At 35.9% G+C, this 25,404-nt stretch overlaps 1 non-coding gene across 1 annotated transcript; it reads right to left on the reverse strand.

The window, feature by feature from the left end:
* Positions 1-16,717: 16,717 nt before the first annotated feature.
* On the reverse strand, positions 16,718-16,824 carry LOC122232034. The gene has a single exon (XR_006209357.1). It is a non-coding gene; the product is annotated as a U6 spliceosomal RNA (small nuclear RNA).
* Positions 16,825-25,404: the final 8,580 nt, after the last annotated feature.

Raw genomic sequence — 25,404 nt, forward strand, 5'->3', positions numbered from 1 at the left:
CCAGTTTCCATTCCCACAAGCAGTTCCTTTTTCTCCACATCCTTGCCAACATTTGTTTCTTATGTTTTTTATTTGTTTTCTATAGGTTTTCTTGAGATATACATCTCAGAAAGGCTGAAAGTTTCTCCTGATTGTATTTTTTTTCCACCTGAGAAAAATTTGGTAGCATTCTTAATAATGTAAAAAAAAAAAAGTTTGAAAAATGGGTGGACTCACTCTTGCCTCTGGTCTTAATTTAAAGAGTACATAGGCCAACTAATAACTATAATAAAATAATCTGTTAAGCCTCAAAGAATATAATTAAGTAATTCATTTTAAAAGAGGAATATGAATAACTTAAAATATTTGTGAATCTTTAAACTTTTTAGTGATGAAAGAAATGCATATGAAAAGAGTAATGAGATTTTTCACTGACTTGTTTGGCAAAAATTAGTGTCTGGTGTGGGAAATGTGGAAAAATAGCCAGGCTTGTACGCAAAAAGAAGCACTCCTGCATGACCTGGAATAAATTTTCTAAGGGGCAGCTTGGAAGTAAGTGTCAATTTTAGGTGTGGATATCCTTTGGCCCAGCAATTATATTTGAGGGAATGTATCCATAGGAAATTATTGGACATGTGTTCAAAGATATATTTTCAAGGATATTAATGGATGGGCCATTTATAAAATAAAATATTTTAAAACAATACTAATATCTACTAGCCAAGATTAATGAAATTAGTTGACATATATCCATAAAATAAAAATAGCTGACATTTATTGAGCACTTACTATTTGCTTGCCACTGTACTAGTTCATTATAGGGATTAACTCATTTAGTTTTCACAAGCATTCTCTGTATAGATAGTATTATTATCTCATTTTAAAGATGAGGAAAGTCAGACACAAGGAGGTCGAGTAACTTACCCAAGTTTATGCAGCTGCCAAGTGGCAGAGTAGGGGTGACACCCAGGCAGTCTTGTGTGAGTCTGTACATGTGGAATATAACACAACCAGTTTATGGAAAGGGGCATGGGTGTCTTTAGTAGAGGAAAGTAGATTTCAGGAGAATCTAGCATGATTATTGGAAGAATAGAGTGGAGGAAGGAAGAAGATATGTGGAATGCTTAGAAAAAATTGGAAAGAGTTTATGCCAAGATATATCAGGGATTACTTGTAGGTGACTTCCACTTTCTTCTTTATAATTCCTTATAATCTGAGATTCTTGTACAGTAAGCTTGTATTTTTTTTAACAATTAAAAAGGTGTTTTTTAAAAATCAGCGAACTTTTGGGGCACCTGGTGGCTCAGTTGGCTAAGCGTCCGACTCTTGATTTCAGTTCAGGTCACGGTCTCAAGCTTTGTGAGATCGAGCCCCACATCAGGCTTTGCACTGACAATGCGGAGCCTGCTTGGGATTCTCATTCTCCATCTCTCTGTCTCTCTGCCCCTCCCCCCACTCTCAAAATAAATAAATAAACATTAAAAATAAAAAAATAAAAATCAGCCAAGTTTTAGCCTTAATTTGTTTTGAGACATTCCTTTTTGACTCAAATGGTATTGGTTTTCTCGTCTAACGTTTCCTACAAGCCAGTACCTTCCTAAATTTCAATTATTCAATAGTTTAATGTTGGCTATACATCTATATTTTAATAAAACCCTATGTAACTATCCTATGAGTTGTAATTAAGGAGATTGTAGGGATATGAAGATATAATACTGAAATGATTATAATTGACACAGTTACTTGGCTGACCAAATAGCCATTGATGGGATCTCCACTTTTTGCAGATTGGAGAAGCTGGATACTCACTTTCATAGCCATCCTTGGACCTAGAGTTGACCATGGGACAGAAGAGACCAAAGGGGCTGGTGGCTTCATAAGCCCCTACAAAATGTTTTCTTTTCCTTGTAGGAAGAGCAAACCTAACTGGCACTGCTTTCCTCTTCAAGCTTTTAGCCTGTTGTGAGGGCATGATTTTTGCAGTTGTAGTAGCCACTTTTTGAACTTCAGGTTACATATGAGGGCCAAATCAAAAGATATTCTGACCCTAACATGTGGTAGTATTGAACCTAAGACAGCTGAAGCTTATCTCCAGACTTCTTGTTCTGTGGGAAAAATAAAACCTTATTTGTTTAAGCCACCATGAACTCTTTCATAACTTGAAGGCAAGCATATTCCCAATGGATAGTCTATTCAAAATGCTCAGGTGTTATTTTATATTGCATTTAAGAATGTTATAAGGGCACCCGTGTGACTTAGTCAGTAAAACGTCCAACTCTTGATTTTGGCTCAGGTCATGATCTCACAGTTTGTGACACTGAGCCCTGCAGTTGGACTCTGTGCTGACAGCATGGAGCCTGCTTGGGATTCTCTCTCTCCCTCTCTCTCTCTCTGCCCCTCCCCCCTCTTAAAATAAACATTTAAAAAATGTTTCATATCTTACCTTGTAAAGAAATGTTTGAATCATTTCCATAGAGTCCTAAAGGACTGTATGAAAATTAGAACTAAAATTAAAACTTATTTAGAAATAAAGTTCATCTGGTTAAATTTCTTCTTTTTTATATACAAAAAAAAGTATTTAAGGAGGGTAAATTATTAGCACAAGTTTATATGACTAGTTGTTCTTTTCTTTTATAAACATTTTTAGAACTTTGTATGGTGACACCTTCAGGTGGCTATTTCTGTTTACTATAAGTCATAAGTCACAAGGTATATGAAGTGCAAGATGATAAACTATGAGCATCCTGCCACATTTCAGTAGATAGACTGCCTGACAAGAAATACATCTTCTCCTTACCCTGAGCATGGGAACTGCTGGCTGATGAATTCACAGAAGATATGAATGAAGAATGCTTGCCTGGGTGTATTGGTGGGTGTTCTTCATCATAAGCACTTCAAGAGTCATTTTGTTGGATGATTTTGGTCACTGATAGAGGCTGAGATGTGCAAGCTTATGGCAGCCGGCACAGCAATGAACTCATTATTTTTTTCTCAAAGGCCAGCTCAGCCTCTGCTAGAATGTCTTTTTGGGATTTCTGTATCACTCACAGCTAATGAGTCTGGACTTGCCACTTACATTTCCAAAGTGGATTCCAGTGGTATAATATCATTTTAGAATGAAGCTTATAAAGGAAGAAGGTTGACACTGAGAGTATACTAGAGAGCCCCATCCACAAGATATTTATTATAAAACTGCATTTGAATGTGTACCAATAAGGTCTTTTTCTCATGGCCAAGCTATAAAATAACCCCACAAAATCAGAAGACACAGTTGTATCCTAAACACTTGTAAGCTCTCAGCTCCAAAATCACCTCCAAGGGAGCATTCCCTAATTCTTCAGTCTGAGGCAGCCTTACAGCTACTCCAAGATATAACTCCACCTTAGTTTCTTCTAGGCTCTTATTATCATCTGACCATTATGTTATGAATTCTTTTCCTTGTTCTCTGTATCTCTCCCCACACTAGCATGTTATATCAGAAGCAGCAGGACCCGCTCAGTCTTGTTCACTGTGGCATCCTCAGTGAAGATGCAAGCCCAAAGAGCAGGAGTTCAATAAATTATTGTTGAGAGAAGGAGAGAGTGACTGTGATGCTGTAGCTACTTTGGCTATTTAGTGAAGTTAATAAATTTTCTTTTAAGGGTGAGATGGAAGATGAATTCTCTCTTTTTAGTTTTGGTGAGGGTATTGATTTGTATGTTAGCCAAGTACTTGTGTATCTTAGCCTGAAGAGTTACAGTATAAATAAGTAGAAATATACAGGAGCAGTTGCAACTAGCATATGTCTTAGTCATGATAAAATTCGTGTGTGTGTGTGTGTGTGTGTGTGTGTGTGTGTGCGTGTCTGTGTGTCTGTGTCTGTGTGTGTATGCATATAGGTTGGTTAGCTTTATATAACTTGCTTTAGCCTGAGTGGCCAAGGGTCTGGGTTACTGGGGAAAATATATATTTTTTAGATTGTGCCAGAATTATACAGATATTTTCATATTCCATTGCATAATATGTTAAACAGATATTTTCACAATCTTCAACTGATCCTATTCTCTAAGTATACATACACGTTGGTTCCCCAGTATAGAACCCAATATAAAAAGCACGAAAACCAGGCCAACATTAGCCTCACTTAGGAAACCTGCAGGGAGTTTGATGGAAAGGAAACCTGGGCGTCTGCAAGAGGTTGACACTGGGCGCAAGAGAGAAGAGCCCATAGAGAATCATGTAGCACCCCACCTACTCTTGGGATGGAAAGTCATGTAGGATGTGATATAGCAAAAACATTATTCAGCTCCAAAGAGCAGCTAAATCTGCCAGCAAACTGAATTTTCAGAGCAAGATAAAACATTAATTACAGATGACAAGATTAGCGTTTGCTTTTTCTGCAAATTCCATGGGGTCTCTAAGCAACTTGATCTTTGAATTCCCAAGGTACTAAAAAATCCACACAGAAGAGTTTGTTGTCTTAATGTTGCAAGAATCCTTGAGCAATTTACTTGAGCACTGCCAAGTAAAAATCTAGCTTAATGACACAGACTATAAGGAATATTTTTGAACTTCTTTTAGAGGACTGACATTTAAAACACAGTTTAAGCTGATAATTTTAAGTATAAATTCTTCCAAAATTCTGTGAGTACTCAAGGTGACTTGCCGGAGCTTAAAGAAACAACTGTGTAATCATCAACATTGGATTATCATTTTAGAAAGCCTTTCCACACACTACTTTTTGAAAGTATTTGTCACTTTGAAAGTGTTTGTAATTTTAACAGAGAAGCACTTCCCAAAAGAGAAGTTTGGCTGCTGGAAGGCAAAAAGCTGAGGCCTCATATTTGATATTCATAAATGTGAAGTCACCTTTCCTCTCTTCTTGGCCCAGTCCATTAATACTGACCTCAGAGAATCCTAGGGAACACAGTACAGATTAAATTACCAATGTTCAAGGTTTGGAATAAGTTACCAATGTCCAAGCAGTATCTGTTAGAGAGAAAATGTTGCTGTTGTGGGTATAGACTCTCAGACAACAAGACAAACACAAGTGTACAAGAAATAGAATACTTTTTTTTTTTTTTTTTAGCATGGACCCTCATCTTAATGTCAATTCCCCATTCTGTTGAATGGCATAAAACATAAAGTTAGTTGTGGGTACATTCAGTCTTTTCAGGTTTAAACTTCGTAAGTTGAGAGTTTCTTTTTCTCCATCATTCTTCTTGGAGTAGCAGGTAGCATCGTGACAATTTACAAATCCCTCTGAAGTACCTGGAATGATGCAGAGTTTATTCTGCCTTGGCAATATGGTTGGCTATCTTAAGGTCACTAGGCCTTCAACAATCCATGCAGCCCTCTTTTCCTTATTCTTCCAGGCAAGACCACTGCCTCCCAGAAATATGGCTGGGAACTACAGTACAAGTCTCCTCTATTTTATCTGAACATTATATCATTTCCCCTTTTGCAACAAACATTAGCCCCTTCGCTGAGAGCCCCCCCATCAGCATCTCACTATTTCGCTCTCTTTTCTGATTTTTTTTCTCCCATCTCAAAAAGTGTGTTAATTCTGAAAAACAAAAACTCAACTTTCAGAAAAGTTGTAAGACTAATATAATTAATGACTGTATACCTTTTATGTAGCTACACCAGTTAAGATTTTGTATCATTTGCTTTATCTCTTTCTGTCTACACACAGGGATACACACACGCACACTTTTTATTCTCCTGAATCAATAGAGAGTTGCTTACATCATGCCATTTCACCCTGAAATAGTTAATCATGCATCTCCCAAGGTTAAGGCATTCTTCTACCTTGTCACATTTGGGAATTTAATATTGACACAATCCCTTTACTAGTATTACTAATGTAGCTCTATATCTAAAAGTTTCCAGTCATCTCAGCAAGGTCCTTTATACATTTTTCCTTTATAATAATAATCTTTGTATAATGATCTGTGATCCAATTTGGGCCCACTAACTGCATTTAGTTATCAGGGGTCTTACCCTTAACTGAGATTATCAGCTCAGAGAATTATCTTGTAAGAGTACATGTAGGGAGAAGGGTTGGGAGTGGAGAAGGAAAAACTCACTTTGTTCTTTAAGCCAGACCCGTGGTTTTTAAAGCTCAGAAACCCAGAGATCACTTCTTTTGTCATTATTTACATCCTTGCTCTTAGCTGCCTACCCTGTAGGCAATGAGGGCCAGTAAAGGAAAACTAGAGGCAGGAAAACCATGCCAGTTAATATTACACTTCAAATTATTACCCTGACCCAATGTTATTACAGAAAAATGGATTTGTGCCTCCCATTAAGGTGGATTTTTCTCCTTGGGGATTTTTTAATAGTCCACAGTGTCATTTTGTTCCGCCTTATAGAACTCAGTATCTGGAGGACGATGTTCTTCCTTCTCGCCTTACTTTCTCTTTTCTGATTCCCTTCTTAGTGTCATATTGTTGCAATTGATACCAGAGAACAAATACTTATAGTTGCCTTCTTGGAGGGAAATTTTGGCCACTGACTAAATTTAGAAGGGCAGTCGCGTGGACCAGGTATGAAATCAGTAATGTTATAGATGAAAATTTGCAGGACCCTGGTATGAAGTAAATTGCTTTCACATAGGCCTCCTATAGCTAAAAGCATCAGTAGCAGCCTCAAGTTAAGTGTAGTAAGTTAAGAGTGTCTTTGCTTTCTGATAGTCTCTGAAACTGTCATTTGGATGATGAGCTCAGTTTATTAATTAGAGCTGATAACTTGTGAACTCTAAATCAGTTGTAGGTTTTCAACATGACAACCTTCTGCATTTGAGAGGCTTATATTATAAAGCCAACAACTTTATGACAATGAACCAAGGGCCTTTTGTGCTGTTCTAGGCAGTATTTTACTTGACATCAGGAAGATGTTATATAAATACTCACTGATTGAAACACAGAAGAGTAATTATTCTTATTCAAATGATAACATAAACAATTGAGCTCAGATTCCAGGATTTACTCAACTAACCCTCAGAACATGCTTTGCTGCTACTAAGATGTGCAGGGGGTAAAAAAAGAAACCAACCAAAAAAGAAAAAAAAAGAACTACTTTTATATTTTATATTTGAAAGACAAGTCATAGACTGCAAAAAAAAAATATTCACTATGCACTTACATGATAAAGCAGTTGTGTGAGAATATAAAAAGAACTCTTACAGTTCAATAATATGAAGGCAAACAACCCAGTTAAAAATGGGCAAAAGATAAAAACAGACACTTGGGTTGAAACGCAGGCCAAAAGGTGCTCAATAGCATTATTCATCACGGGAATGTGAATTATAATGAGATACTACCTCATACCCACTAGAATGGATAAAGTTAAAAATACTACCTAATACTAAGTATTAGCAACCCAAATATCTATCAAGATGTGAATATGTTATGCGCGAACAATGGGATACTCTCAGAGAAATTATAAAATGGAATGAGGCAACAGCCTGGATAAATCTCGAAATGATTATACGGAGTAAAAAAAATCCAGGCCAAAAAGAGTACATATTATATGATTCCTGTCATATGAAATTCTAGAAAATGCAAAATAATTAGAGGCAGAAAGCATACAGAAACAGTATCTTGATTGTAGTGACGGTTTCATAGGTGTATGGATAGGTTAAAAACTCATCAAATTGTACACATTAAATATGTGCAGTTTATTGTATATCAATTATACCTCCATAAAGCTGTTTTATATAAAAAAAAGAAACCATAGATTGGGAGGGAATATTTATAATATGTAAACCTAAAAAAGGGACTAATATCTAGAATATTAAAAATTAAATTCCACAGCCCAATAAAGAAAAAATATAACCCAATAGGAAAATGGGCAAATATCTCTAATGGGATATATATCTGACCATGGTAGCATGAAAGTAAGACAAGAGGAGGAAGGTAAATAGACTTAGAGTGTTCTAACGTCCTTGAATTTCTTGGGAATTGGCAAAAGTACTTACTTATATTAGACTTAAATATGTTAAGGATAAATATGTCATTTCTAGGAGAACCACAATAAGATAATATAAAAATACATGACTAACAAGGTAATAGAGAAGGGAAATGTAATAATAAGAAAACTTTGTTAATGCTCTCCATTCCAAGAGCTCTGAGCTTAAATTTTTCATATCCCTCTTTAACCCTGGTTCAATGTTCAAAATAGGACAAATTTGTAAATTCTTCAGGTTTTTTTTTCTTTTTTCCTGATTTGGGGTAAGAGTTGTGTGTGTGTGTGTGTATATATAATTTTATTTTATTTTTTGCTGCTGCTAGTTTTTACTGTTATTGCTATCATTATTATTACTATGACTAATTATTTGCCCTATGCCAGAGGGAAAGTAATGAAAGATAATTTAATCTTCTACTTAAAACCCAGATAAAATACTTAGCTGAGAAGGAGTCTGAAACTCATAGTTTAAATGCATAATTCATGTCTCCTATAGTTTTGTCTGTACTGTCACAGTGTCCTATGCAAGCAGATAATTGAAAGTTGTGATATTTTGCTTTCAAATGTGTCTCAGGGACAACAATAGAGTCCCATCACATTTATATATATAAGCTACCTAATGCAGGCATCAGCCCTTTAGCCCCTACACTCAGAAGTTTTCTTAGTCCTTTTCCCACTGAGTCATGACTGTGGAATTGCCAGAGTGTCAGATGAGAGATTTTAAGTTTGTGGACTAATCTACAGGAGCTCTATAATAAATATTACTGTTTATGAAGTTAGTATTTACATATATTTATTCACATATTTATGTTGCTCTTCATTACTTCCCAGATATCTGTGCTTCAATCTAGGATCATTTTTCCTTCCCCATCCCTTTACTGTTTGTTTATATAAAAATGTCTATTTTTCATTCATTTTTAATAATATTTTTTGTTGGAGATTGAATTAAAAATTGACAGGATTTTTTCCCAAGTGTTTTCCTGATCTGCTTCCATTGTCTTCTGACTTCCATTGTTTACGTTGAGAAGTCAGTATCAGTGGTTTTTTGTCTTGTTAACAATGCATCATTTTTCATTGCCTACTTTTCTCCCCTTTTTATTTTGAAAAAATTCAGAGCTATAGAAAATTTGAAAGAACAGTACAACGAAAAATCTATATATACTTTACCAATATATACCAATTTTAAATATTTTTCCACATTTTTCTTCTTTTTCACTCTCTCTGTCTGCCATACACATACATATGTATGTCCTCACTATCCTCACTCAGAATACCTCCCAATATCTGTCCTCATTCAGAAATTCATTGCTCTTAGCAGTAGAATCTATCTTTCCTAATTCATCTGACCAACAATACTGTCCACTGTTTTTGATTGAGACAGTCTCTAAACATCTAGCCAAACAATATAAATATTTAAAAAAATTCAAGCATATTAGTTTTCTATCACTGCATAAGAAATTACCATAAACTTAGCACCTTAAAACAACATATATTTATTATCTCAAAGTTTCTATGGAACAGGAGTCCTAATATGGGTTATCCAGGTCCTCTGCCAAGGATCTCATGAGCCTGAAATTACAATGTTATAGCTGGCACTGTGATCTCATTGAGACTCAGGGTCTTTTTTCCAGCTTACTAGTTGGTAGGATTCAGTTCCTTATGATTATAGGACTGAAGTCCTCAATTTCTTCCTTGCTAGAAAGAGGGACAACTCTCAGTTCCTAGAGGCTACCCTCAGGTCTTTGCCACATGTTCCTCTCCATAGGCATTTTAGACATACTGCTTCTTCAAGGTCAGCAGGAGAATCTCACTCTTGTCTGCTATGACAGAGTCTCATGTACAGGAGTGATTATCCCATCATAGTTACAGTCCCTACCCACACTCACAAGGAGAGAATTACACAGCACAAATACACCAACAGGCAGGAATCTTGGGGGCCATCTTAGAATTCTGCCTACTACAGCAAGATTTAATGACATTGATGACAATGATGTTTGGAGAACTGCTTGATTCCTACACAAATCATAGATAAATGAGTAGATCAATTAACAAGTGAAAACAAAACAGATGAAATTGATAGCATTTCCAAAGAGAATGATTGGTTATCAAGGAATTAAGAGATACTCCTGGAAAAATTGCTAAATGTCATAGAAATTTTTATAAAAATATGCTTACATAGTAAGTATTGAAACTATGGGTATTGTTTTAGGTTTCTAAAACATTTGTTAGAGAAATTTTGTCTCTCTAAACTATCAAAATGTGATTCATTTTTTTGTCCTAATAATTAGAAGATAGTTATGATAATTTAAATTTTATAAATTATAAAAACAAAACTGGAAGTACATTCATTAAAAAGTGGTGTTTTTTTTTTCATTTTATGAGATAAATCCAGAATCACTTTTCTCTCCCCATTTGATACTGAATTTTGGTCTCTATTTAATTTATCTATCTATCTATCTATCTATCTATCTATCTATCTATCTATGTTTATTTTTTTATTTTTGAGAGAGAAAGAACACAAATGAGACAGGGACAGAGTGAGAGGGAGACACAGAATCTGAAGCAGGATCCAAGCTCTGAGCTGTGAGCAGAGAGCCTGAAGCAGGGCTTGAACTCATGAACTGTGAGATCATGACCTAAGCTGAAGTCAGACCCTCAACCAATTGAGCCATCCTGGTGTCCCTTGGTCTCCATTTTAAATTGATTTACTTTATGTGGCTTTATCTGGGATCAACTTCCCTGGTGTATTGAATCCCTGCACTTGAAAAATGCATCATGTTTGGGGGGACTATCTGGCTTGGTATATGAAATACAAGAACTATTGTCAGCTAGTAGTATTGCCATGCAGTGAAGTAGACTAAACTATCAGTATCTACAGTGGTTAGCTCAACTTGTTGGAGTACATATGAAATTATTTATTGAACCATGGTCTTAGTTTTTCACAGTTATGGTATTCAAAATTATTTACAAATAAGAAGGCATGGCCATTGACCAATCAGATTGAATGTCTTCCATAAACAAATGATAAGACCATACTAGGGCATTTCAGGCAGATAGGCAAATACCACTCTGTTTTGAATATTTCATTTCATTATGGGCGAGTATCATATTGCATTCCTAAGCCTAGATAATTTTACAAATGATTATACAGATATGACACTAGGAAAAGGAAGAGACTGAATTCCCTGTCCAACCATTTGAGAGTCCAAAGCTTACTACTCAAGCATTTAAAGAGACCAATGAAATCTCCCCTCACAACTCCCAAACCACAGAAACAATCTTTTTTGTAAGGATGACATTGCAGAAGGGAAAAGTGAATAGTTACAAAGAGGGTGGGGCTTTTGTTCAGTGTGAATTCTGGGACACTGCACCTGGGTATGTCAGACTTAAACTCCAGATGTTAATAATCAAATAAGTTATTATTTTTTTTCTTTAAAGTAGGGGTGGAGAGAGAATGAAGTCTATGCTGTATAGTTCGGGACATTGGCTTTGTGTGATACTGTCTGCTAAGAAGCACATCCTTTGGAGGGTGGTTTTTTTCTGTTTATTTTTTTTATTTTTTAATATAATTTATTGTCAAGTTGGTTAACATACAATGTATACAGTGTGCCCTTGATTTTAGGGGTAGATTCCTGTGATTCATCACTTATATACAACACCCAGTGCTCATTCCAGCAAGTGCCCTCCTCAATGCCCATCACCCATTTTCCCCTTCCCCCTGCACCTCCATCAACCCTCAGGTTTTTCTCTGTATTTAAGAGTCTCTTATGGTTTGCCTCCCTCCCTCTCTGTTTCTAACTATTATTTTTTCCCTTCCCTTTCCCATGGTCATCTGTTAAATTTCTCAAATTCCACATATGAGTGAAAAATTATATCTGTCTTTCTCTGACTGACTTATTTCACTTAGCATAATACCCTCCAGTTCCATCTATGTTGCTGCAAATGGCAGGATTTCATTCTCTCATTGCCAAGTAGTATTCCATTGTATATATAAACCACATCTTCTTTATCCATTCATCAGTTGATGGACATTTGGGCTTTTTTCATAATTTGGCTATTGTTGAACATTGGGGTACATGTGCCCCTATGCATAAGTGCTCCTGTATCCTTTGGATAAATTCCCAGTAGCGCTATTGCTGAGTCATAGGGTAGTTCTATTTTTGATTTTTTGAGGAACCTCCACACTGTTTTCCAGAGTGGCTGTACCAGTTTGCATTCCCACCAACAGTGCAAGAGGATTCCCATTTCTCCACATCCTTGCCAGCATCCATGGTTTTCTGAGTTGTTAATTTTAGCCACTCTGACTGGTGTGAGGTATCTCAATGTGTTTTGATTTGTATTTCTCTAATGATGAGTAATGTTGAGCATCTTTTCATGTGCCTGTTGACCATCTGGATGTCTTCTTTGAAAAAGTGTCTATTCATGTCTTCTGCCCATTTCTTCACTGGATTATTTGTTTTTCAGGTGTTGAGTTTGGTAAGTGCTGTATAGATTTTAGATAGTAACCTTTTATCTGATATGTCATTTGCAAATATCTTTTCCCATTCCATTGATTGCCTTTTAGTTTTGTTGATTGTTTTCTTTGCAGTGCAGAAGCCTTTTATCTTCATGAGGTCCCAAATAGTAAATTTTGCTTTTATTTCCCTTGCCTTTGGAGATGTGTCGAGCAAGAAATTGCTGCAGCTGAGGTCAAAGAGGTTGTTGTCTGTCTTCTCCTCTAGGGTTTTGATGGTTTCCCATCTCACATTTAGGTCTTTTATCCATTTTGTTTTTGTGTATGGTGTCAGAAAGTGGTCCAGTTTCATTCTTTTGCATGTTGCTGTCCAGTTCTCCCAGCACCATTTGCTAAAGAGACTGTCTTTTTTCCATTGGATACTCTTTCCTGCTTTGTCAAAGATTAATTGGCCATACATTTGTGGGTCCAATTCTGGAGTCTCTATTCCATTGTTCTATGTGTCTGTTTTTGTGTGAATACAATACTGTCTTGATGATTACAGCTTTGTAGTAGAGGCTAAAGTCTGGGATTGTGATGCCTCCTGCTTTGGTTTTCTTTTTCAACATTACTTTGGCTATTCGGGGTCTTTTGTGGTTCCAAACAGATTTTAGAATTGTTTGTTCTAGCTTCGAGAAGAATGCTGGTGCAATTTTGACTGGGATTGCATTGAATGTGTAGATTGCTTTGGGTAGTATTAACATTTTAACAATATTTGTTCTTTCAATCCATAAGCATGGAATGTTTCTCCATTTCTTTGTGTCTTCTTCAATTTCCTTCATAAGGTTTCTATAGTTTTCAGCATACAGATCTTTTACATCTTTGGTTAGGATTATTCCTAGGTATCTTATGGTTCTTGGTGCAATTGTAAATGGAATTGATTTCTTTATTTCTATTTCTGTTGCTTCATTATTGGTGTATAAAAGTGCAACTGATTTATGTACATTAATTTTGTATCCTGTGACTTTGCTGAATTCATGTATCAGTTCTAGCAGCTTTTTGGTAGATTCTTTCAGATTTTCCATGTAGAGTATCATGTTATCTGCAAAAAGTGAAAGTTTGACTTCTTCTTTGCCAATTTGGATGCCTTTTATTCCACTTTGTCATCTGATTGCTGATGCTAGGACTTCCAACACCATGTTAAACAATGGTGGTGAGAGTGGACATCCCTGTTGTGTTCCTGATTTCATGGGAAAAGCTCTCAGTTTCTCCCCATTGAGGATGATACTGGCTGAGGGCTTTTCATATATGGCTTTTATGATGTTAAGATATGTTCCTTCTATCCTGACTTTCTTGAGGGTTTTTATTAAGAAAGGGTGCTGTGTTTTGTCAAATGCTTTTACTGCATCTATTGACAGAATCATATGGTTCTTATCCTTTCTTTTATTAATGTGATGTATCACATTGAATGATTTGCAAATATTGAACCAGCCCTGCAGCCCAGGAATGAATCCCAATTAATCATGGTGAATAATTCTTTTTATATGCTTTTGAATTTGATTTGCTAGTATCTTGTTGAGAATTTTTGCATCCATGTTCATCAGAAATATTGGCCTATAATTCTCCTTTTTTTGTGGGGTCACTGTCTGGCTTGGGAATCAAGGTAATGCTCACTTCATAGAATGAGTCTAGAAGCTTTCTTTCCATTTATATTTTTTGGAACAGCTTGAGAAAGATAGGTATTAGCTCTTCTTTAAATGTTCAGTAGAATTCCCCTGGGAAGCCATTTGGCCCAAGACTCTTATTCGTTGGGATATTTTTTTTTTAATTTTTTTTTTTTAATGTTTATTTATTTTTGAGACAGAGAGAGACAGAGCATGAACGGGGGAGGGGCAGAGAGAGAGGGAGACACAGAATTGGAAACAGGCTCCAGGCTCCAAGCCATCAGCCCAGAGCCCAATGCGGGGCTTGAACCCACAGACCGCGAGATCGTGACCTGAGTTGAAGTTGGACGCTTAACCGACTGAGCCACCCGGGGCGCCCCTCGTTGGGAGATTTTTGATAACTGATTAAATTTCTTTGCTGGTTATGGGTCTGTTCAAATTTTCTATTTCTTCCCATTTGAGTTTTGGTAGTGTGTGGGTGTCTAGGAATTTGTCATTTCTTTGAGGTCCAGTTTGTTGGCATATAATTTTCTGTAGTATTCTCTGATAATTGTTTGTATTTCTGTGGTGTTGGTTGTGATATATCCTATTTCATTTGTGATTTTATCTATTTGGGTCCTCTCTCATTTCTTTTTGAGAAGTCTGGCTAGGGGTTTATCAACTTTGTTTATTTTTTCAAAACCAGCTCTTTGTTTCATTGATCTGTTTTATTGGTGGGGTTTTTGTTTTTTGGTTTTTTTTTGGATTCTATATTGTTTATTTCCTCTCTAATCTTTTTTTTTTTATAATTTATATCCAAATTAGTTAGCATATAGTGCAACAATGATTTCAGGAGTAGATTCCTTAGTGCCCCTTACCCATTTAGCACATCCCCCCTCCCACAACCCCCTCAGTAACCCTCAGTTTGTTCTCCATATTTATGAGTCTCTTATATTTTATCCCCATCCCTGTTTTTATATTATTTTTGTTTCCCTTCCCTTATGTGCATCTGTTTTGTCTCTTAAAGTCCTCATATGAGTGAAGTCATATGATATTTGTCTTTCTCTGACTGACTAATTTCACTTAGCATAATACCCTCCAGTTCCATCCACGTAGTTGCAAATGGCAAGATTTCATTCTTTTTGATTGCCAAGTAATACTCCATTGTATATATATACCACATCTTCTTTATCCATTTATCCATCGATCTACATTTGGGCTCTTTCCATACTTTGGCTATTGTTGATAGTGCTGCTATAAACATTGGGGTGCATGTGTCCCTTCAAAACAGCACACCTATATCCCTTGGATAAATACCTAGTAGTGCAATTGCTGGGTCATAGGGTAGTTCTATTTTTAGTTTTTTGAGGAACCTCCATACTGTTTTCCAGAGTGGCTGCAGCAGCTTGCATTCCCATGCTCTAATCTTTATTATTTTTCTTCCTCTGCTGGCCTTAGGGTTTCTTTGCTCTTCTGCTCCTAGTTCCTTTAGATGTGCTGTTATATTTTGTATTTGGGATTTTTCTTGTTTCTTGAAATAGGCCTGGATTGCAATGTATATTCCTCTTAGGACTGCTTTTGCTACATCCTAAAGTTTTGGATTGTCATGCTTTCATTTTCATTTTCCTTCATATTTTTTTTTATTTCTTCTTTAATTGCCTGGTTGACCCATTCATTCTTTACCAGGATGTTCTTTTGATCTCCATGCATTTGGAGGTTTTCCAAACTTTTTCCTGTAGTTGATTTCAAGTTTCATAACATTGTGATTTGTAAATATGCATTATGTGGTCTCAATTCTTTTATATTTATTAAGGGCTGTTTTGTGAGCCAGTGTATGATCTATCTTGGAGAATGTTCCATGTGCACTCGAGAAGAATGTGTATTCTGCTGCTTTTGGATGAATATATCTGCCAAGTCCATCTGGTCCAGTCTATCATTCAGGGCCATTGTTTCATTATTGATTTCTGTCTAGATGATCTGTCCCCTGCTGTAAGTGCAGTATTAAAGTTACCTGCAATTATGATATTCTTATCAATAAAATTGCTTATGTTTGTGAATGATGTATATATTTGGGTGTTCCCAATTGGGTGCATAAACATTTATAATTGCTAGCTCTTCTTGATGGATAGACCCCATAATTAGGATATAATGCCCAACTTCCTCTCTTGTTACAGTTAGTTTAAAATCTTCTTTGTCTGATATAACTATGGATACTCCAGCTTTCTTTTGATTTCCAGTAGCATGATAGATGGTTGTTCATCCCGTCACTTTCAATCTGAAGGTGTCCTCAGGTCTAAAATGGGTCTCTTGTAGACAGCATAGATGGATCTTATTTTTTATCCATTCTGATACCTTGTGTCTTTTGATTGAAGCATTTAGTCCGTTGGCATTCAGCATTATTATTGTAAGATATAGATTTAGTGTCATTGTGTTATCTCTAGGTTTCATGCTTGTGGTGATGTCTCTGGACGTTTGTAGTCTTTGCAACATTCCACTCACAGAGTCCCCCTTAGGATCTCTTGCAGGGCTGGTTTAATGGCCATGAACTCCTTAAGTTTTTATCTGGGAAAGACTTTATCTCTCCTTGTATTGCGAATGACAGATTTGCTGGATAAAGGATTCTTGGCTGCCTATTTTTCCCATTCAGCACATTGAATATTTCCTTCCACTCCCTTCTGGCCTGCCAAGTTTCAGTGGACAGGTCTACTACTACCTTTAAAAATACAGACACTTCAAGAATTTGCGTGTCATCCTTGAGCAGGGGCCATGCTAATTTTCTCTGTATTGTGCCAGTTTTAGTAAATGTGCTGCCGAAGCAAGCCCTGGAATGTTTTCAATGTAATATTAGACCAGGGCCATATCTAAGGATTGTGTGAGTCATGGCCCTAAAAATCAGCGCCTTCTTCAGTTTTTTGGTACTAGCTATTGCTTGCCATGTCTTAGTCCTGTGCTTGTGTTAGACCTATGACCATAGACTGAGAAGTCCTGTTTCCCTTTTCCTTAGAAACTCAGAATGTTAAAACACTGTAGACATTCACTTGTTCAGAATTGTTTTCAGTAGTATTCTTATTGCATCTTTACTTGGTCGTCTTCTTACTTTATTTTCTGAAGTATATACAGTTGACCCTTGAACAATGCAGGGGTTAGGGATGCTGACCCCTACAGAGTTGAAAATCCATATATAACCTCGACCCCCCCAAAACTTAACTACCAATAGCCTACTGTTGACCAGAAGCCTTACCAATGACATAAACAGTCGATTAACATATATTTTGTATGTTATATTTATTATATATGGTATTGTTACAATAAAGTAAGCTAGAGAAAAGAAAACATTATTAAAAAAGTCATAAGGTAGAGAAAATAAATTTATGGTACTCTATTGATACTTTAAATTTACATCATCTGCAAGATGGATTGTCTGTCAGTATCTGTTTCAATATTGTCTTGTATGATACAAAACACTGTAGATGTTCTGTGTATTAGTAACCCTGGACATCAAAACTGGAAAAGCAATGTGAAAAATGTTTATTTATAGGTATGGTAATTCATGCATTGATAATAAAGAAGCAGCGATATGATTGCTTTATGGTAGCCTAGTGTAATCAATATGATCACTTAAGGGTAGCCTAATCTACACACCAATGAATGAATAGTTATAAAAATTCTATTGCATAGAGTATTATAGTCATATTCATAATACTATATTGGAAACATTGCTAACATTTTCTAACAACACACTTACCTGTAATGATACATAGTTTCTCTAATTAGGGAGAGAGAGAGAGCAGGCATACTGTATAGTAATATAATTCTTGGAAAGAAAAGTTATAAAACAGTAAGAAACACAAAAATCATTAATCTTATATTAAATGTCACTCACCTTACGCCTATGTAAGGATACGCCTATGTAAGGAAATCCATTTCCATACAAGTCTTGCACACAATGTTTTACATGATACTTAGGCGGTGATGATGACACAAAAACGTCTCTTGCAGTTCTTGCCATACAGTTGTTAGTTTTCACATGAAGACACACACATGGATACACAACAGGTACGTTTATTAACTGCATGGTGTGATGATTACCTACTATTCACTAAATGAAAGTGGATCATCATAAAGGTCTTCATCCTTGTCATTTTCACGTCGAATAGGCTGAGGGGACAGAGGAAGAGGAGGGGTTGGTCGTGCTGTGTCTGTGGTGGCAGAGGTGGAAAAGGTGGAAGAAGTGCAAGGGAAGGCAGAAGCAGAAGGCACACTGGCTATAACTTCACAGAAATACATTGTAATTTCTGACTTTTTGCTTTATCATTTCTCTAAAAATATTTCTATATAGTGCCAATTCTTCCACCGTTTGCTTTAGTTTCAGTGCCTGTTTCATAGAAGGGTCTATGTTGTAAAAGAAGTCAAAAGCAGTCTTAAATAATCAGAATCCTTCTGCCAGATTGTCTAATGTCAATTTGTTTTCTGGCACTGCTTCTGCTTCTTTTCCTCATTGTCTGGCACTGGTTTAGAAGCACTCATCTCCATCAAATTGTCTTCTGTTCATTCCTTTGGTGTGGTGTCTATTAGCTCTTGAATTTCTCCAAGATCCATGTCTTGAAACCCTTCACCTCCCACCTTTTTTGTCATATCCACAATCTCTTTCATGATTTCCTTGATTGACTCTGTTGTGAATGCTGTGAAGTCATGAACAACATCTGGACACAGTATTCTCTAGCAGGAATTTATTGTTTCAGGCTTTAATGGCTTTCACAGCTTTTTATGTAACAAGGATAGCATCTCTAATGGTGTAATCCTTCCAGATTTTCATGATATTCTCTCTATCGGGGTTCTCTTCCATAGCTTGACATTTCTTTCCATGAGGTACCATGTGTAAACAGCTTTAAAGGTCCTTATGATAACCTGATCTATAGGCTGAATTAGAGAATTTGTGTTTGGGGGCAAATAGAACACTTAATTGCTTTCAATGTTGAAGCCATGGAGTTCTGAGTGGCCAGGAACACTGTCCAATATAAAAAGAACTTAAAAAGCAGTCCCTTACTGGCAAAGTACTTCCTGACTTCATGGAAAAAAACATTCATAGAACCAATCCAGAAAAAAAGGGTTCTCATTGTCCAGGCCTTCTTGTTGTACGATCAAAGACTAGCAGCTTGTGTTTATCTTTTCCCTTCAAGTCTTGGGGGTTAACCACTTTATAGATAAGGGTAGATAAGGATAGTCCTCATCATAAAACCAACTGCATTTGCACAAAACAGTAGAATTAATTTATCCCTTCTTGCATTAGATAATGGTGCTCACTTCTTTCCCTTAGTATTAAATTTCCTTTGTGGCATTTTGTCCAAAATAGGACACCTTTATCTGCATTAAAAACCTGATGCACATGTCCTTTTTCCTCAATGATTTTCTCATGGCATTTCATCTGGGAACTCATCTGCTGAGTCTCGATTGGCAGAAGGTGCTTCTTTTGTTATGTTGACATTTTTTAAGCCAAACCTCTGTAAAATTATCAAACCATCCTTTGTTGACATCATATTCTCCAACTTCAGATCCTTTACTTTTTTTTTTTTTGCTTACAGTTGTCATATAATGATTTTGCTATTTTTCAAATCATATCAGAGTCTGTAGGTATGTCTTTCTTATAATAATCCTGCACTCATGTAAAAGTTGCATTTTCAATACAAGATAAAAAAGGTATTTCACAAAAAGTGCAAGGTTTTTGCACCTGCTCGTGTGGCCACAGTGACAGCTTTACACATTTCCTTTTCTTTTTTTACTATGTTCTTACACTGGATTCATTTATCTTGAAATGGCAGGCAACCACAGCTACAGACCTCAATCTATGCTACATATCAAGCAATTCATCTTTTTCTTGTAATGTCATGACTTTTCTCTACTTCTTGAGAGCACTTCCAGCATCACTAATGGCACTTCATATGGGTCCCGTGGTGTTATTCAAAGCTTATGGTATTGCAGTCAACACAGTGAAAAATATGCAAGACCTATGAGAAATCACTTTTTACTGCAGTACACAATTTACCAGAGAGATGAACTGCTCGCCCAGAGATGATTAGCATCATATAGCATTTTAAGCTGATAATCCTAGCACTTAAGCTCACCGCTATGAAATTATTACAGTTTTGTAGTGTGTGCTACAATTAATTTTATGCAGTTATGATTTAGTACTGCATCTTTACATTTGTTTACATTTCTCTGGATTGCAAGTGGTTCCATGTACAATCTGTAAGTGTGTGTGTAAGTTTTGATAAATTTTAACTTTTGGTAATAGATTTGTATATACATTTTATGGTAACAAGTGATAAAATAGATTAGCACCTACATATAATTTATGTATTCATGACAAGCCTAACTTTTTCATAATTTTTCAATTATTTCTAGAGCACACGATTCATCTTCAAGTTGTTTCAAATTGTCACAAATATAAAAAAAATGTCCAATATATTTATTGAAAAAGTCCACATGTAAGTAGACCTGTGCAGTTCAAACCTGTGTTGTTCTGGGGTCAACTGTATTTTTAAAAGTATTTAACTAAAACAGAAATCTATGTTTGTAAAAAAGCTCAAGTATATATATATAAAATATACAAGTATATATATATAAAATATATATATATTTTATGGTAACAAGTGATAAAATAGATTAGCACCTACATATAATTTATGTATTCATGACAAGCCTAACTTTTTCATAATTTTTCAATTATTTCTAGAGCACACGATTCATCTTCAAGTTGTTTCAAATTGTCACAAATATAAAAAAAATGTCCAATATATTTATTGAAAAAGTCCACATGTAAGTAGACCTGTGCAGTTCAAACCTGTGTTGTTCTGGGGTCAACTGTATTTTTAAAAGTATTTAACTAAAACAGAAATCTATGTTTGTAAAAAAGCTCAAGTATATATATACAAAATATACAAGTATATATATATATATAAAATATAAAGAGGAAGAAAGTGATCTTCTTTCGGTTCCTCTCTCCATTCAGTCCAGTTCATTTTCTAGAGATAATTGTTGCTATTGACTCGTTCTTCCACACTTTCTTCTCCATTTATATGCATACATATGCATTTTGCCTATATACACTTAAATAATTAATGGAATCATCCTTTATTTATTGTTTTGCAACCTTTTTTCATCTCACGGTATATTTTGCAGAGTTTTCTATGGCAGGAGCTACAGCTAGATTCTGTTTTTAAATGCTGCATAATTGTGTATTCAAAATAAGAAACATGCTAACATACTAAGTACCAGCTATGTGCCAGATAATATTCTGGCTGTTTAGAATGGTATCACATTTATTTCTCACAATAGCCCTATAAACAAGGAAATCTTGTCTTCTTTTCTTACCACTGGGGAATACTGAGTCACTGAAAAGTTAAGCAATTTGGCCAAGGTCACATTGCTGGTAAACAGTGGAGCTGAGATATGAACCCAAGCATTTTGGTGCTGAAGACTTTATTCCATTACACTCTGCTCCTAGTATAAATATATCAAATTTTGTTTAGCACTCCCCTATTCCTGGGCATTTAGGTTTTTCCAATTTTAGAATATTGTAAGTGATGTTGAGTTGAAAAAATCCTCATTTATATGTCTTTGTGTGCATGTACAAATATTTCTTTAGGATAGAGCCTTAAAAAATGTACTCTCTGGGTAAAAAGCCATGCACACATTAAGGTGTGATAGTTTAGATAAAAGGAGGCCCATTGCATTTGGTTAATTATTGGTCATGACCAAGATCAAATTCAGGGCAAGTTATGACAGGTACATCTATGACAGGAGTTGAGAAATGTCTGGGTTCTCAAGCCTGGTTTATCCTTTTATACTGTGATTTCATCCTTTGATTCATGGACCCTCCAAAACTCCTGCAATCTGTCTCTCAGGAGAAATTGCCTAGTCCACATGTTGCTCTGCCCCAAATTATTGTTTATTTCATTTGCATTTGGCTTGTCTCATAATGATGCAATTAGCATGCAGAGGAGGTCTAATTGCCCAGGGGATTGTGAGTGGGGACCAGAGTTCCATTTCATTGGGACCTCCTCAGGTCTTTTTGGTTGGTTGGACTCTAACAGTGCTCTTGGTTATGCTTATTCTTGTGGTCACAGGAATATAAACATCTTTTCTGCATTTCTTTGTTTATAAAAGGTCTCATCAGCCTATTCTTTTTCTTTAAGTTTTCTAATTTAACTCTTTATTTCTACTTATCTTGCTACCTTTCTCTTCTCCACTATAACATATTCACTTTCTGAACAATTTGGAACACACAACATAGATATCGTTGCATACTTATGTTAAGTGTCTTATTTAGATGGGTGCCTTAACTGAATCTAGAAACTGGAATTTCCAAATGGTCAAATATCTTTGCCTTGATTTACTGAAAATGCAAACAAGGGTTCACATTTGAGTGCCCTGACCATAGAGTAAGCAGATGATATGATACAGAGAGTATGAAATCATATTTAACATAAACCTTTACTTTCTGGGAACTACATGAGCATTCCCCACTTGAATAAGCAAAAAAGGACATTTTTATAAGGGTCTGATTCTGTGAAAATTTTTAGAGAAGGCAGAATTTTAGAGATGACAGAATTTTTAGAGAATACAGAGAAGGCTGTGCTTGTTGGTGGAATGGTATTTGCTTTCCTGACAAATATTCTCTTTCTGCTTATACTTTAAAATAATCTATGTTACACCAGGACTTTAATAAATATTTGTTATTGTATTTTGTTTCTTGTATCTTGGATAAACTGATGGTAGAAAACCTAAATCAGGTGTTTAAGAGAAGTTCAGTTATAACCTCCCTTCATTTTTATATATACCATACAACTCCCTCTGTCAAATACATTTTTTTTTTTTAATTTGAAGTCTCCATTGCCTGGTTAAGTAATGGTATTTCTCACCTCTGTGAAGATAAAAATTAATATGAAAGTCTTATCACTGAATTAAAGTCAATTCCTGAAAGATGACTTCAGTCTCCTTCCAGATTCTTTTGAGTCTCTTGCTTGAAATCCTTCCCCACCCATCCTAACTCCCCAGCCTGGGGGGCCAGAAGGACAGGTCTTTTCCACTGAGAGTATGCCAGTAAGCTGCACAGTAAATTGAGCCACAGTCAGAAGCAAACTATCAGTGGAGATAGAAGTAAACAGAATCAAGTGGTCTCCTGAAAATACTGTCTTTTGCTAACACCAGTTCTACCTTTACATAGAGTAAGCCTCAAAAGCATTTTGAGTTCTGGAGCATTTCCCAGATTTACTCCATCTTGTTTGATCTCCTTTTTGAAAGGAGAATGCCCAAAGTTAAGACACAGAGACAGACTTGCTATGGACAATAAACTAGACGGAGTAAGTGAATGTTCTTGCATTTATTGATTAGCTTTGAGGCACATTGTCTGTTTCTTATTAAAATCTAATGTCCTAGAGAAAAGCATTTTTGGAAAAACTGCACTAGAGGAAATACTAATCAAGAACTTTCTATCTTCATTGAAATATCTACCATATTCTCTCTTGGCCAACCAGCCATTGTTAGGCCAGATTAATTGAAAAAGGCTAGATGCACATCACCTACTTAAGTTTCAGACATTGCCTTTACTCTGATAATTAGGATATTATCATTGAGGCTGGACTTCAAAACTATTTCCATTTGATTGCTGAGAGCTCCTGTTTTCCACAGGAATGAGAAAGTGTCCTGGTAAAAGGTAAGATTACCATTATTATCATCCTCATTGTCATCACGACCATGCATTCTCAACTGAGGAAAGAACATTTTGAGGTTGTAGGTGTTTATGAATTTTCATAGCTCTGCCTTGAAGTTTCCATATATATATTTTTAAAAAGACATGGACATTTGTGTAGAAAAGGCTAACTCTACTCATCCTTTTGATGTGAGAGGCAAGCACTTTGTAGGAACTGCTTCCTTTCAGACTCCATTGTCAGAAAAATATCATATCCTACTTTTTTGTGGGATATGGTTACATGGAAAGAAGCCACAAGTCTCTTACCGTACATTGACATCATGAGCTATACTAATCGTATTCATGACTCACTATTAGTATCCTGCTCCCAAATCAAGCTGAATAAAAGAGGTGTCTGAATAATTCTAACTACAGCTACCACTGAGATTTCCTTTTAACTCACTTCTGTATATTTATGAATTAATACATGTTTTTGCTGGGTTGCCTCTGGAAAATATTATTAAATAGAGAAGGAGCTTGTCTGGGCTGAATTCCTTCAGCCTGAATTCCCTGAACCCTTTGAATATGAAAACATATTCAAGTCCTTGTAAATCCTGAGTTGGTAGTATTTTTCAGCCTAAGATCCATGTAAACAAAGATGAGAAGATTTCTATTCCTAGTTCATTTAAGTGTGAGATTTTATGATGAAGTTATTTGTTCCTTTGACTATTCTATTGAAAGAAAGAGGAGAATTCCAAACACATAAAGAGTTTCTATGTTTTTTTTTTCTTGAGGTATTGTCTATACTAGAATGAGATTGACTTCCCAAACCACACATAAAAATCACCTTCAACTTCCTGCATTGTGTCATTTAGAATGAAGCACCATCCTAAACTTGAGGTTCTTTGGTTGCTGCCCTGACTTTTTGCTGATCTCAGGCTCCTTAGCCTCAGCTTCTGGCTCAGACTTCTCCTTGAGAAGCCTGATCCCCTGAGACCATGTTTAAAGAGCCTGCCCAATTCTAGATGTTGCCTCTATCTGGAACCTTGTGCCAGACTAGACAACTTTAGGTATTAGTTCAAATCTGGATCTAGGCTGAGTTTTCCATACTCTGTTTTGATCCTGAATACTGAACTTCTGGTCTTGGGAGTCAGGTCTAGAACTGGTTAATGGCTAATACTCCCAGCCCTACCTGACCCCAGTTTCTTTCTCTGCCCATCAGTTTGTGTCCTTGGCAGACATCACCAAAATTATGACAGGCATAAACTCAATAGTAGAAAAAATGCAAATGAACTTGGATATGAGATTTCAAACGGTTAATAGGCAAATGCACTTAAGCAATCTCTCAAAATAAAGCTAACAGTTTTAAGTTTCATCTTTTGTTTAGGGTTTTATATATTATGCCCCTTCCTATTTATATTAATAATTGAGAGCTGATTAGATTTCTAGAGGCATTACAATAAGTGATTAAGTTATAAGCCACCGGATGTCACTCTTAAGCTATACAAGTACGGCTGCAGTAGAGATTTTTGATAGCAAATTGGAAGTGGATAGTTAGGAGATAGAGCCAGGGATAGAAACCATTTGAACTGTTTGGGTAGGTACATTTACAATGTCAGTGAACTATGGCAGAGTTTGCCCTTAGGTTCTTATATTTTTTCTTTAGTTTTGTTTCTCAATGGCAGTTAAACTGGGTTAATAATCAGAGAAAA

The sequence above is a fragment of the Panthera tigris genome, chromosome A1, assembly GCF_018350195.1.
Source record: "Panthera tigris isolate Pti1 chromosome A1, P.tigris_Pti1_mat1.1, whole genome shotgun sequence".
NCBI classification, from domain to species: domain Eukaryota; kingdom Metazoa; phylum Chordata; class Mammalia; order Carnivora; family Felidae; genus Panthera; species Panthera tigris.